This window comes from Tupaia chinensis, unplaced genomic scaffold (genome assembly GCF_000334495.1).
Source record: "Tupaia chinensis unplaced genomic scaffold, TupChi_1.0 Scaffold138491_1, whole genome shotgun sequence".
In the NCBI taxonomy this organism is placed as follows: Eukaryota; Metazoa; Chordata; class Mammalia; order Scandentia; family Tupaiidae; genus Tupaia; species Tupaia belangeri.
Window position 1 is genome coordinate 137,026 of NW_006198387.1, and position 15,859 is coordinate 152,884.

A 15,859-nucleotide genomic window follows, 5' to 3' on the forward strand; every position below is an offset into this window, starting at 1 on the left:
TTGGGATACAGCAATTAGTCACATAGAAGTACCTGAAAGTGCATTAAGAGGATAAGGGAAGGTTTTTGTCCTGCCAAAAACATATGGTTTAACTGAGGAGAGGAGACATGGATGCTACAAGGTCAGGCATTGATGAATGAGATAACCCCAGGAGTGACCAATATTTCAAAGGTGTAGGGTCTAAGAGTAGAGAGATCTCTGAGGACAGGTATAGTTGGGAAAGCCTCCCAACAAAAGTGGTGTCTATTTAGGACAGAAAGGAGAGAAGACAGAACTTTGAAACAGACAAAACTGTGTTGACTCTACCTTCTGAGCATCATTTATATCGATGTCTTCATATCCTCACTGGGCCCTTCTTTGGACCTGGTCACCTGCATCTCTCATCTGAACACGGTCTAAGCCTCTGCAACTGATCTGCCTCTTTCTTGTCTTGTTCTCCACCAATGGATTGGTATCATCAACCTTTTCTTTTTATTGCAATGTATTTCTAACATATAAAAAATATAGCAAACAAAGCAAGAACCTCCAAAATACCCATCATTTTAATTTAGTGGATATTAATATTTCACTATATTTGCTTCAGTTATCTCTGTCTTTGACAGAAATATAATGTCAGCTAGATTCCTACCCTGTCCCTTAAACCTGCCTCCCTAAAGTGAATATTATCCCAAAGTTATGTGTTTCACTCCCTCTTACATTTTTCTTGTTCTACTGATGCTATCTATTGAGTTGTTGGAAAAGTTGTCACATATTTTTCTATGCAAAAATGAATCGTGACTTTTCTGATGACCCAATATATTCACAAATCATATGTAGTCTAGAATACCAAAGGGAGATTGGTTGTAGGACTCCTATAGATGATTAAGTTCTTTATATAAAATAGAGTATTTGTATATAATCTATGTACATCCACCTATATTCTTTGAATCACCTGTAGATTACTTATACTACCTAAGAAGATGTAAATGCCATATAAATAGTTATTATACAATATTGTCTTTTCATTTGTATTATGTTTTATTCTTGTATTGTTGCTCACTTTAAAAGTAGAGACAGAGAAAAGGAGTGAGAAAGCACCTCCCATGGCGAAGAGTCACACCATAGTTCCTTTCCTCTGTTTCTCCTTTTGGGATTTTGATCACATACTTATGCATGCCCAGTGTGTTTTTCAGTCACAAGGTCTAGGACTCAAACTGCACAGCCAGCCATGTGAGATCCAACTGACTTAAGCATCATGCCATGCATTGGCCTGGGTTGTTTTATTATAGGTTCCTTTTTTCTGAATATTTTCGATCTGTGGTTGGTTGAATCTGCAACACTAAGGCTGGCCGTAAGGTTTTTGTGTATTTTAATTGATATAATATGTATACCTAATATTCATATCCTTTTGTAACTTGCCTCCCCCTACTGCTCTTTTTTTTTAAAGAAATATTTTATTTAACTTTATTTATTTATTTATTTATTTATTCATAATTTTGACCAGAGAGGACAGAGTAAGAGAGAGAGAAAGAGAGAAAGAGAGATAAAGCAAGCTGTCAGGTCTGGGACTTGAACCATGGTCGACCATGTGGGAGTCCAGCACCCTTAACCACAACACCACCTGTCCGCCCCTGTCCCACTGCTCTTAACACATGGAGACCACTGTATAGTATGGATCTCATTGCCAGAACAAATCACAGTTTACACATCTGTTTCCCTATAGTTGTCTGGCACTGCAATGAATATCTTCATGCATGTGTCTTTGGACACATATGAGTGGGTCTTTTCAAGGGTGAAACTAAGAAATAAAATTGCTAGGTGATATGGTCTGAGTGTTTGTATCCCCCAAAATTCATATGAATTCCTAATTTGAGCATGATGGTATTAGGAGGTGAAGTCTTTGAGAGGTGATTCGATCATGACAGCAGAACCTTCATAAATGGGATTAGAGCCTTTATATCATAGTCCCAAGGGAGCTTGTATATCCTTCCACCATGTGAGGAGGCACTATCTACAAATCAGGAAGCAAGTCTTCACCAAACACCAAAATTGTTGGCACCTTGATCTTAGACTTTCCAGCCCCTGGACTTGTGAGCAATAACTTTCTGTTGTTTATGGTATTTTGTTGTAGCAGCCTGAATGAACTGGGTCAAAAATACACAGCTCTTCAACTTCACTTGGTATTGCCAAAGGTTCTTGAAAATGGTAGTATTGTTTAGTATACACTCACCATGAAAATGAATATGGGAGTTCCATTGGGTTCATATCCTCACAGTCACTTGGTATTGTCAATCTTTTTTATCCTTTTATTTTTTTCCTTTTTTGCAAAATCAAATCCCCTTTTACTGTGGAAGATAGCAATTTTCTTTCTTTATTTCTTTTTAAAAATTATTTTATTTATTATTATTATTTTTAACTTGCTATAGTCATCAGAGAGAGAGAAGGACAGTGAATAAGCAAGCCACCAGGTCTGGGACAAACCAAGGTCGGCCATGTAGTATTCTAGCGCCCCATCTACCAAGCCACCAGCTGGCTCCAAAGACAGCAATTTTCTAAAATGCACATATAACCATGTCCCTTACCAGCTTAAAATACCTCCAGTGGGCCTTCTCTGCTTTCTGTAAAACATCCAGATTCTTGTGTGGCCACAATTTCTGCATGATCAGGTCTCTGCTCACCTTTGTAGGTTTTCCTCTCTATTCTGATAGGTCTGAGCACACATACACACACACACACACACATACACACACATATGCGCATGCATGCCCACAAGATTGCCCAACCAAACCAAACAATACTCATTTCCCCTAACCTGCCCACCTCTTGTCTTTAGGCCTTGGCACAAGCTGTTCTCTCTGCCTGGACTACTTTTCTGCTCTTCAGAGGGCTGATTGCTGCTAGTCCTTGGCTCTCAGCTGGAGATCTTCTCTCTGGGAAACGTTGTAGGCATCCCGGGCCTGGGTGAGATGCCTGAGACCCTTCACTCGGGTATCACAGTGCTCAGGATGCTGCTGGCTTGTCTTTAGTAAAAGGCGAAAGATTTATACGATCTGAAGAGAAACCAGAGTATCTGCTGGCTTGTCTTCACCCATTAATTATCTTCCTGTTCCACTAGATATGGACTCGATAATAGCAGGGTCAGTCATTTATTGAATGATCTTTTGTGTTCATCTATAGTAGGAGCCAGATCCAGATGGACCAGAGGCAGCAAGGTGGGGAGTAGTTGGGAATCAGACTGGAGGGACAGAACTGCCCTAGTACCTAAGAACCCTAATTTCTAGGTAAGGAAACTGCGCCTGGATGAGATGATTGATGCCTACCTAGGCTGCACAGGTTGGTGAGAGCTGGGTCTGGCTGCAGTCTCCTGACCCCGTGTGGGCTGCTCTGCTGACAGAAGCTGGAAAGCTGTAGCCAGAGGGAAGAAGTCAGCAGAGAGAGCTGGGGCTGCAGTGGGAAAGGAGTGTGGGAGAGGGAGGCTTTGGGATATGGGATGCAGGTGGAGGGCTTGGCCCTGCAGACACTGTCCTGGATCCTCAGAGAGGCAAAAAAAAAAAAAAAAAAAAAGGAAGAATGGCTGGGCCAAGATCTAGAATAGACGCTCATTCAGGATGCCCAGGGAGCCTTGGCTGGGGCCAGCCCTTCTCTGGGGAGGAGCAGACACTTAAGGAGAAACACTGTGTGTCCCTGAACATCCAGCCCACCCTAGCAGGCTCTTCCTGCTGGATTAGGAGAAGGATTTCTCAAGACTCTCTGGGTAGGAAGGAGATCAGAGCCAAGAACAGCTGGGAAGAAACAGGCCTGATGCAAACAGGCAGGAGCTGTTCCAGAGAGCAGAGCTCAGCTCCTCTTGCAAAGGGAGCTGGAGGGTGCAGGGGTCAGGGAGCTTTCTGTGGACTGGCTCATGTGTGGCTAGGCAAGAGGACATCAGTAAAACCAGGACAATAACACCCATGCCTCACGTGATCATGGTGAGGATTAGGCTAGATGACATCGGTGAGTGGCCTAGAATCGTGGCCCATAATCTCACTCAGTTGAGCGAGTTGTTATTATTTGCTCGCAGGGTAGTGGAGAGGAGTGAGCAGGATGATATGGTGGATGCGCAGGGAAACCAAGGCCCACAGGTGGGTGTGACTTGCCCAGGGCCATGCAGGAGGTGGCGTCAGGGCCCAACTCCTCTGGCCAGGTCCCGTGCTTCTCCTTCTGTCCCCTCCGCCCAGTTCTGGATCCTGCTCTTTCTGCAGGTCTTGAGGCTGGTTTTACTTCCTATGGTTGTTCCCCACTTAAAATTCAGTGGGATTCTCAGCAGCTCTGAACCGCAACCTCCGAGAGCTCCCTGCTTCCACTGCTTTTCCCCTATTTTCCCACAGAGGGCAGTTGGCAAGAATCAAAAGCCATCTTTAGGGTCCCCTCCAGAACTATCCTTCCTTGGGTCTCCCCTGGAGAGGTCAGACAAGTGAGCAGCCTGCATGTACCTGCTACCTGCACTAAGGTTTCTCAGGGTGTGGTAAGGGTGAGTCTTCTCCTCCCCTCAAATGAACTCCTTCCTTCCCTTCCCTATCTCCTCCTTTCCTTTCCTCCTCTCCTTCTTCCTTCCTTGTCTCCTTCCCACTTTCCTTTTTTTTTTTTTTAATGAAACACCAAAATCATATCCCCCTTGCTGTGTGAAGTCACGTGTTTGACACACACAGAAGTGCATTCTGGGTGACCTTGACTGTGCAGCCTAGTTGCATGGGTAGCATTTCTATTACTGAAAAATAGTTACAGAGATAGTTACGTGAGAAAACAGACACAAAATGCCAAGCTGGTAAGAGCTCACTTGTAAGGCACGTGCTGACCCACAACCCAGGAATTACAGGCATGCAAAGTGGGGGGAAATGAGCTTTAGGTTTCGTCTCGCAGCTATGCTGCTTTCTTGATAAGCTGTTGGATCAGCTCATGGGGAGCTCTCGCTGCCATGGTAAACTCTCGCGTGGCCTGGGAGTTTCCTATTCATGAAGCAGGTTCCCTTTTGTTATTTCATCTGAACTGGGCAAGTGCCTTGTAAGGCAACCTGGGTAAAATTAATTTCCCAGCTTTTCTGATGAAGAAGCTGAAGCTCAGGGAAGTCAAAGAGTCACTCCTTAAAATCAGCAGATGCAAGGCTTCAACTGAGAGCTTCCAACTCCACATCTATGGCTGCTTCTCCTATTTCTCTGGAAGGAAACTCAGGGTGAAGCAGGCTAGCTTGTGGCGTGATTACATCACTGGACTCCCATGTAGTTGACCGCAGTTTCAGTCTTGGACCCGGTGGCTTGAAAATCATGCCAGGCGTGTGTGTATGCGTGCCCATCCAAAATCCTGAGAGGAGAATGGAGAAGGGGCTGTGGTGTGGCCATCCCCTCTGGGGGTGATTTCTCACTTTTCTTGTCACTGTCTCTCTCTGGCATGTGCCCTATGACAAAAACCTAAAAGGAAAACAAAAGAATTAAGGAAGATCCCTGACAGAAAAATCTGAATAAGTACTGAGTCATGGGGAGGTCTGATTGGGGAACGGTTAGATGAGGAACCAGAAATGGGTATTTAAAGAAAAGCAGGAATCAAGATAATTGCTCAAAGGACAGCACTGGACTTTGATTAATGGTAGTGAGGGATGGTTTGCACCTGCTTGTATCTGTAAATACTGAGCACGTGCTGAGCTTTCTGAGACAGTTTGGCGGTGCTTGCGGCTGTCTCCCTGTAAAACCCTCTTCTCCAGCCTCTGCTTCTCACTTCATTGCGAAGCGGTAGTCACACTTAGCTGGCTGGTAACAGGATTTTAAGTTAAAGACAAGATCTTTCCTGGAACCTGTCATTTAGAAGTAAAAATTAAGTTAGTTGGCAGTAGATATTAACCACAAAAAAGACAAGTTATGGCAAAGATTAAAGTGACAGAAGTTTTCATCGAATCAATGAAAAATTGTCTGTTGTCTCTGGTCTCCTGTTATACTTTTTTTTTTTTTTTTGAGAGGTCTTTGGTATAGGGACTGTGCGGTCGCCAGAAAGACAGAGAGAGAGACAGAGAGACAGAAAGCAAGAAATCACCCCCCAGGAAGGATGGCCACGCCACAATCCCTTCTCCTCCATTCTCCTCTCGGGATCTTGGGCATGCACGCACATGTGCCTGACATGAATTTAAGCTACCAGGTCCAGGACTCGAACCAAAGTCGACTACATGGGAGTCCAGGGACATAGCCATTACGCCAACTGCTGATCTCTCTTATTACACTTTTTTATTTTTGGAGAGGTTTTCGCTATAGGGCGCATGCGCTCGCCAGACACACAGAGAGAGACAGAGAGACAGAAAGCGAGAAATCACCCCCCAGAGGGGATGGCCACGCCGCAATCCCTTCTCCTCCATTCTCCTCTCGGGATCTTGGGCACGCACGCACACGCACCCAGTGTGAGTTTTAAGCCAACAGGTCCGGGACGAGAACCACGGTCGACTACGTAGGAGTCCAGCAACATAGTCATTATACTAACTGCTGGTTCCCTCTTGTTACACTGTTAAACTTCAAATTAGCAAACATTTTCTCCCAAAAGCCTTCCCTGACCATGGGGTAGAGTGGATTGTTTCTCTTCGGAGACAGGCTTTGTATGTGCTAAGAATCTTTACTGCAATGTTCATACTATGTTGCTATTCACTAACTCTCCTGTCCATGTGGGGGGAGTTTCTCAAGGGTAAGGACCTGCCCAGGGCACAGTAGCGTTAGGCAGTAAAACCATGAAGCAAATGACCTGATGTAGTTCACTTCAACAACAGAGCAGTGGGGCCCCAGTCTGGTGCTGCGCTGGAAGCGGTGGCCTCTGGGGACTTAGGGAGAACAGTGACTAGGAGCTGAGTAATGGGCACTATGGAAGGTTCTAGGCAGCTTTTGAGGCTGTCTGGAACTCAGGACTAGAGCGATAGGCCAGAGGTTCAGGATCAGAATTTAAATCTTTGCAGGTGGGTTGTAGGAACTTAGAATGATCGTGGAGGAAATGGGCTGGTGCCAGGCTGGGACTAGTGTCAGGAATGAGTCACAGCCTTTTGCCCTGAAGCCCCAAGAATCAGACCCACCTGGGCTGAGTCCTCGGACCACCTCAAGGGAAGGAAGGAATCACTAAGGATCTAGGGAGGAGGATTGGGAATGGAGAGCCAGGCAGGGCATTTTAAGAACCTTGTTTCTCTCATCTCCAAAAGTCAGAAGAACTGAAAAGTTAAAATACAAAGAATGAAAAACAATGCTTAGTTATGAAATTGCCGTCACTCAGATTCTTGGGTACGAGGGTGCCTGACTTTCGTACAGAGCTTTCTGCGGTTGCTCTGGCGGAGGAGACTATTTCTCTTTGTGCAGAACAACCACCATTTCTGTTTCTGCTGTCTGCCGTGCTGCCCTGGCCCATCATTCTGACCCCAAAGACAGTCTGGTGTCCAGAAGGCATGTTGAGTAACTGAGCTCACATCTTACCAAACCATTTGGATTTTATTCTGGGTAAGAAGTTATCAGTCTGTGGTCACTGCAATTATGTCAAAGACCTGGGTGGTTCCCACCGCTGCTAGAAGGAGAGCTCCCCGCCCCTGTATCCTGTCTGCTGTTGCAAGGAACTCCAGCCCCTCACATGTCCTCAGCCAGAGGAGTGAAGGACCAGTTTGGCCCATGCTCAAAGAAATGAAAGAAGGAAACTAATAATATTTACTGAGCACCTGCTATGTACAGACACCTGTTTAGGCCTTCAGCATGTGCTATTGTATGTGTGTATATGTTTATGTACATGCATAAGACAGCCCAGGCAGATAGGAATTGCCACCCCCCCAATCTCCAAAGGAATAAATGGAAACTCCGTTGTCATAGAACAAAAGAAATGGAGACTGGATCTGACCTCTAACTCAGTCCTCTCTGAGATCTTTACATCCTGCCTTTCTGCACAGTGAAGATACTTGGGAAGGGCTGGTGCTGTCTTTTCAGAGCTGGGATGATCACACCAGAGGCCACTGGAGCTGGTCTGGCCATCAGGAGCTTTCAGACTGCCCAAATGCCCCTCCCTGGCTCTAGTCTCCAGGGTGATGTTGGTTAGAACATCTGGTGGGCTGGCCAGATATCCAGAGGTGAAGGCTGTGTCTTGGTGTAGGGGTCGGAGCAATGCTGTGGGGAAGAGTGAGGGGACTGTGAACCCGGCTGAGAGGACGCGCTGGCTGTGCAGGTTTGCCTGCTAAAGGAACCAGCATACTTGTAGGAAATTTGATGAAAATAATCAGCTGCAAACTCCTAAAACACAAACAGACCATGATCCAGAAGTTTGAATAACAGCCCCCTCAGCCAGATGGCCCGAGGAACCTTGCCAGGGAGGAAAAAAAATGATCTCCTGCCCTGAATTTCCTCTTTGTTCTGGACCCTGCTCTCTGTGGATGTCATTGGCACACATTCCCCCCACCCCCCACAGGGTCTTGTGTTCAGGGAGCTTAAGGCAGCTTTCCCCAGATGAGGATATGGGGACAGGGAATTCAGGCAAAGAAGTGACTTTCTTGTCCCAGCATGAGTCACCGCAGGCTGGAGGAAGCACACAGCTGTCTGCATCTGGGCTTGGAATGTGGCTTCTTCTTCGTAGACCATCCCAGGAGGCTGGGCCCTTGTGGGTACAGAGCAGGAAGTGGTAAGCAGGGCTGCCGGAGTGGACAGACCCCCCTGGACACCGAAAACAAAAAATAATGTTTAGTTTAATAATCGCCATAACACCGATTCTTGGGTAAAGGGGTGCCTGACTTTTGTATAGAGTTTTTTTTCTGATTGCAATGGTAGAGGAGAACTGTTGGGAATTGAACACTAGTTTATTATCTCATTAAGTTGCAGCCATGCCTGGAACAAATGTAGTGAGTGCATTATGTTAAACTCGGCCTCCTGATAAGAGCATTGATGTAAGAGGGAGGCCCACATGGATTTGAATGCTGGCTTTGCCGCGACCGTGTAGTCTCAGACAACTTAGTTAACATCCCTAAGCCTGTTCCTACTTCACTGAACTTTAGTGAGAATAATAGTTATGTTTTCAATGCAGGTAGCACAGTATTTGCACACAGCCAGCACTCCATAAACATTGGTTTCCTCCTTCCTAGTCTTCTGGTCCAGAGCCTTTTGGTTTCTTCTATTATCCACTTTCAAGAGCACTTCTATTACCTACTCCCAAATACTTTCACTGATCCATGGTTCAATCTTTCATTCTTGACTTTTGGCAAAACCTTCAGATACAGTCCTTTCCCATTTTTCCTGAATGATTCCCATCTCTCCTCCATCCTTATTTTAGCTTCTTTGGCTGCCAGGAAAAGTTTTGATTTGCTAAGCTCCCACAAGTTCTGTTTAGAAGTAGACTAAGCAAGATATAATTATAGTGAAGTTGCATTAGGCTCATTTTACTTATGAGCTTGTTTTAGAACTTTTCTCCTCTCATAAAATATAATGCCACTTAAAAAGATTCTTTACAGCAAACAAATCAGTTAGTATGCATTCAGATTTTCAAGAGTATTAGTCAGGATAGTATGGGTTTTGCTGCAATAACAAACAAGTCCCATATAAGAATGACTTAGAACAGCGAAGGGTCATTTCTCACTCATGATCCATGTGTAGTTTGGTGGGGTCTTGGTCCACAGTGACTTCTCTCAGATACTCAGGATTCACCACCTAGAATGCTGTTGGTCACTGCAGTGGAGGAAGGAGGATGAAAACTTGCTTAGCAGTGTTTTAACGCTTCTGCCGAGTAGTAGCACATGCCATTTCCATTTTCTTGGCTGAAGCAGGGATGTACAATTCTATGTGTGCTCATATGGAAACGAACCAGAAACACTGATAATGGCACAGATATCCACCAATTAGAGGCTCAGTGTTTTTAACAAAATGGAGGAAGTCTTGAAGGCAAGCAGAAATTCTAGAGTTCTCCACCTCTACCATTCACCAAGGGAGATTTGCTAGTCATTTTAAAATATGCCCAGACATTTGCATAGAAAAGTTTCTTTTGTTCCTCCTGTTAGTCTATTTCGGTGGTCCTCAATTTCCAGTGGGCAAAAGAGTTACTTTTTGGCATTGAACAGCATTATAAAGCCTAAAAGGTTTTCAAAGTGTTGTCAACAGTACATCCATAGGTGCTGTATTTAGAACCTAACATACTTAGGATGTATGTGAGTCTACATATTTAATTGATATTAATGCCTGGCTTTAATGGTCCCAATGTTGTATCACCTTTTCTCCTGAGCCTCACAGCAAAAACTTAGAGGTCACCCCATCTCTGAATCCAATTGCCATTAACATTTGATATTGTGCACATAAAGACACTTTTTTTTCTTTTTTAGATTTTTTATTTTTATTTTTATTTTTTTTTTTGCTGTAGGATGCTTGCACTCACCAGACAGAGATAAAGAGAGGGAAAGTGAGGAATCATTCCCAAGAGGGGAAGACCACACCATAATTGCTTTTCCGGCTGTCTCCTCTCAGGATTTTGGGCAGGCATGTACATCAGCACATGCACTTTAAAAGGTTTCACCAAATCCAGATCTCTCTGCAAAGCAACTGGAGGTTCTTCACTAGCTCATTGACATGTTTTTCAAGTCGCTGGATCCAAGACTCAAACAGTGGGATCAGCCACGTGGGATCTAGCGCCTTAACCACCATGGCACCTGCTGGTCTATACTGACAATTATTAATATGATGATCATTGAAATTAAGAGCTTACAATAACTAGTTTTTATCTAAAACTCTAAAAAATTTTCTATATACATGATTTTCTTTAGTAATTCTCACCCTAACCCTAAGAAGTTGACTTACAAGTGGAATGTTTCCATATAGAGAGGCTAAGTGACTTGTCCAAAAACATACTGTGCACATGTGTCAAAGATGGGTTTTTGAACGTGTTTCTGTTTGGCTTCAAGTTATGTGGCTTTCTCATGTCCCAGGTGGTCTTCCAAATTGGACAAGGGAGAGAGTTAATAAGCCCTGAACTCTGCTTCGGAAAACTATGGAAAGCACACGACAGTGTAAGAGGCTCAGGCCCCATAGACCTTTTCCCCACTGCTACGGCCACTGTCAGGGCACAGTGCTTGGCAGAAAGTGGCTTCCACAGGCATTACTGTAGGCACACAACAGTCCAGGGCTGGATATCCAGGAATTCCTGTTAATTAGTCATTTATTCATGGAACAAACATTTCCACGAAGAGCTCTCGGCAGCTGCCAATGTCCTGGCCCTGCCATAGTTTGGTCTCAGACAGTGAGATGCCCATTAGTCAAAGATGCATGTCAGTATGAACCACACATTCACATGTGTATTGTACGTGTAAGTATGTAATATGTATCCATGTATAAGCTGTGTAATCTGTGTGGGGTCCATGTTTGAGCTAGCCTTTATTGGTAGGGCCACCAGATAAAATACAAGATGCCCAATTGACTTTGAATTTCAGGTGAACTAGAAATCCCATTTTAGTATAAGTGTGTCCTATGCAATAGTTGGGATACACTGATGCTAAAATAAAGTTAATATTCAACTAAAATTCAAATGTAACTGGGTAAGTTGTGTTTTCATTTGCTGAATCTGGCAACTATATCGATATGCATATGTAGCAGTATAAATAAAATAGCTCGCTTGTTATCTCTCAGGGCATGCCTGAGTGTGTGTATTTTTGTGTCTTCTGTCTGTCTAGCATATCCAGGTGTCTGTGTGCATCTGTACTGGGCTAATGAGGAGCTAGCAGGTAGTTAGGAATCAACTGCTCCACCACTCTCAGTTCATCTCCTGCATGGGCTTTGAATGCCAGGCCAGGAAGCTTGGACTCTCTCCTGAGGGCAATGATGAGTCATGCAGGCTCAGAGCTGGGGAGAGGACAGATTTAGATGTGAGCTAGGGAAGTACCTCTGGTTGTTCTGCAGAGAGCTCTGGAGAGGGCCACGCTGGAGGGAGGCTGAGGAGGCAAGGTGGTCACCCTGCTAAGGGAGGTGTGGATTCAGACCCAGTTTTGGCAGAGGAGATGGAGCGTGCTCTGGTTTAGATAATGGTTTATTTCCTAAAGTTCATGTTTTAGAATTTGGTCCCCGGTGCAATGACACTGAGAGGGAGTAAGACCTTTAAAAGGTAGGCAATGTTCAGATCACGGAGGCATCATCCTCAATCATGAATGGATTAATGCCATCTCATGAGACGGAGTGGATCCTAGCTCTTGTGAGAAGGGGTTAGTTCCTGTGAGTGTGTTTATAAAAGGAGGAGCCCTTCCCCAAGTCCACTCTCTTTGCAAATACCTACCAACCTCTTTCTCTTACTGGGCCATATTGTGGTGTGGCGTAGTTGGCTATTGTGAATAATGCTGCAATAAACATGTGAGTACAGATTTTAAAACAATCCAAATACACCTCTATTTTATTTAAATTACCCAGTCTCAGGCACTTCTGTTAGCAATGTAATAGTGTCCTTGGACAGAGGAGAAGGGTCATACTTTAGGACGTGGGTCACACTCATGCAGAATGAGGGAGGAAGGCATTGAAGGCAGTGCTGAGGTGTCCAGCTGGAAGCCTGGGCTGATGTGGGCCCTGAGGAACTGTAGGCCCCTTGAGGGTCGATCTTGCTCATGTCCTCATTCCCACTGTCAGGCGCTGTACCTGGCACATAATAGATACTGGGTGGGGTTTTATGGCCTGAATACATGCACCTGTGAATGATAGAGATGAGGAACATGGGAGGATGAGGAGTGAAGGGAGGAGGAGGAAGAGGAGCAGGAGGAAGAGGGAGTGGAGTAGGAGGGGAGTCAACCTGGTTATTCAAGGAACCTGAGCTTGAGGTGGCAGTGGGACTTCCCAGGGAGATGTCCAGCAGGCTTTGGCCATGTAGTCGCTCAAGAAAGAGGTCCAGGCTGGAGAACAGTCAAGGGATGTACAAAGGTAGGAGGGCCAAAGCCACCAACAGCAATCAGATACTGCAGGCACAGTGAAGATAAGAAGGTGGTGGCTGGGGTCCGCAGGTGGTGTAGTGGTTAAGGCAATGGACTTCCACATGCAGCCGTGGTTTGAGTCCCAGACCCAGCGGCTTGAGACTCATGCCGGGTACATGTGTGTGTGTGCCTAAAATCCCGAGAGGAGAATGGAGGAAGGGATTGTGATGTGGCCACTCCCCTGGGGAGTGATTTCTTGCTTTCTGTCTCTGTTTCTCTCCATCTCTCTAATGAGCACTCGTGCCCTATAGCAAAAATCTCTCAGAAAAAAATAAAAAGGTAGTGGCTGATAAGGACATGGGAGGAGGTCACGGGAAGGGGCATACACCACTCAAGGAGCTCAAGGGGGAGTCTGAGCTCAGTGGTTCTTCCCTCACAGGGCTGGGAGTTACGTAAGGTGCTCACCGGCTGCAGAGCTCCAAGAGCCCAGACAAGTAGGGATGTTCAGAACATTTAACAGGCACTGGCAGACTGGGTCAGGCTGGGCTACCAACTGGAGTGGGGTCCTCTGGGCACCCAGTTGTGCAGCTGTCCACTCTTGAGTGGCTGGATCACAGGAACACTGGGGAGGGCTGAAGGGGGCCTGGGGCAACTGGGGTCAGGAGGAGGACACCCTGGGGCTTTGGGAAGCTACAGTAGAACAGAGACTTTCATTCATAAATATTTTAACAAGCATGACAATTGTAAAGGGCCATCTCAGCTGCATGTTCTGCGGACTGACACTGCCTATTTGGCTCCTGGCTGTATATAGCCTTACCTTAAAGTGGTACCCACCAGCGAGTAACCGACAAGGCAAATCAAATGCTAGCCTGGCCTCTAGGAGGTGGTCAATAAATGAGCTTTCCATCCTTCCTTCCGGGGAGTAATGACGCCTCCATGGTTCCAGCGAATTTCCTCTTCTGAGCACACTTTCTATTTTAGGGAGTCCCATTTCCTTTTGCTTGGGAAGACCTGTCTTTTCTACCATTGAATTCCTGGGAATTTCAAAGGCACTGGGCCTGGAAGCATGCTGTGGATCACGGGACAGATGGAGCTAAGTGAACAATGGCCCGATCTGGGGGCGGGGGATGACTGCAGTCAGGGTCACCCCTCTCTAGTGCCTCCCCTTCCTTCCCACATGGCCTTGTCATCTGTGGGGAGCTGAAGGCTTCGCCTGAGTCTGGCTCATCGTATGTGCTGTGTAAATGTTTGCCATGATTATTTTTGTTATTACTATCCCTGGGCCTGGTGTTTCCTGAAATTGAATCATTTTTGTGACTGTAAAGTTTATTTTATTTTATCTGAGCCACAAACTAACACCTCATTGGCTCTGGGTTCTCAAAGCAGGGAAGACTAATTCCAACACGATCTCTTTTCTGTGATTTTTAAACACTCGCCCCACAGAGAAAGGTAGGCTTCCTTTAAGAGCTCACTTAGTTTAGATAAATATTTGGCCTGTGGATATAAACAGTCCTAAGATGCACCTTTTTGCTAGGTGTGTGGTTCCGAAAAAGAGTCTGCAGGGTCCAGCACACATTCGTTCAGTCTTCGGACCGCGCGCCTCGACATTCTGGCTGGAGTGTGAAGCAGGGCGGGGCCTCTGGGTGTTTTCCTCACGACCGCAGATGCAGTGCGGCACAGTGCCTGCAGCATACAGGTGTGTGGTGCCTGGCCAGGTGCGTGAATCAGTGAGCATCTCATCTGTGCAGGAGGCCTGGCATTGGGAAGCAGGTACTGGGCAGACCCTCTGCCAGCCACAGACTTGTGGTCTTCACCTTTCCCTCTGCTTCCAGCCTCCCCCTGGGACACACAGGCAGGCCAGCACAGCTCTCTGGATCAATGATCTCCGGGCAGTAGTCACGGGAGCTCGGCAGGAGTGACATTTCTGTCAGGGATACCAGGGAAGGCGTCCCCAGTCTAGGAGGTGTTTGAGTAGGTTTGATTTCAGCATCAAGAAGGAGTTGGAGGACCAGCAGTTATCGTAATGGCTATGTTGCTGGACTCCCATGTAGTCGACCGCAGTTTGCGTCCCGGACCCGGTGGCTTAAAACTCACGCTGGGTGCGTGTGTGTGCATGCCCAGGATCCAGAGAGGAGAATGGAGGAGAAGGGATTGCGGCGTGGCCATCCCCCCTGGGGGGTGATTTCTTGCTTTCTGTCTCTCTGTCTCTCTCTGTCTGGCGAGCACACGCCCTATAGCAAAAACCTCTCCAAAAAAAAAAAAAAAAGGAGTTGGTGGAAGGAAAATAGAAGAAGCAAAGGTCCAGAGGTGGGCAATCTTGGCGCAGGGGAGGAAGTTCCAGGCAGGCTGTTGGGGGTGCATAGGTCATGGGAGCACAATCTTGGCCATCAGTATCCGTAGGGCACAATGTCTGGCATGTATTAAGCTCTCGATAGGCCATAGATTAAGAGGATGAATGAATGACATGAGGCTGGAAAGAGAAGATGGGACTTACACATCTCTTTGGAGGGTTGCTTAGCAACTACAGTGGGTTTCATTGCCCTCCAGTGGATCACACACAGCATCAAGACTCTGCTGGGGATACTGTCTCTCTTACTCATGGAAGAAGTGAATGAATAAGTAAGTAAATAAAATTTGAAGAGAAAGGAGGGAGGGAAATAAGGAAAAGGAAATAAGCAAAATTCTTACTTTCAGTGGTTTCTTGGAGAGCTCAGGATTTGGCCTCTCTGATCCCCTTTGCAAAGAGGGTCCACCCAGCCTTTGAAATCACCACTGCCTTCCCTCCTAACTTGTTCAGATCAGAAAGGCAGGAGGAGTTCGGGGTTTGGCTTTGCGATTCACTGGCCAGGAGGCTGTGAGTTTACCTCTGCCTGCGCCTCTTCTCCTGGGAGCCAGGACTGTGGCTGTGGGGCTCCTCCTGTGGTCTGCCTTGGACTCACCACAGGCCCAGCTGCCACTGACCACGCAGATTTTTCTTAAGAGGCTTGG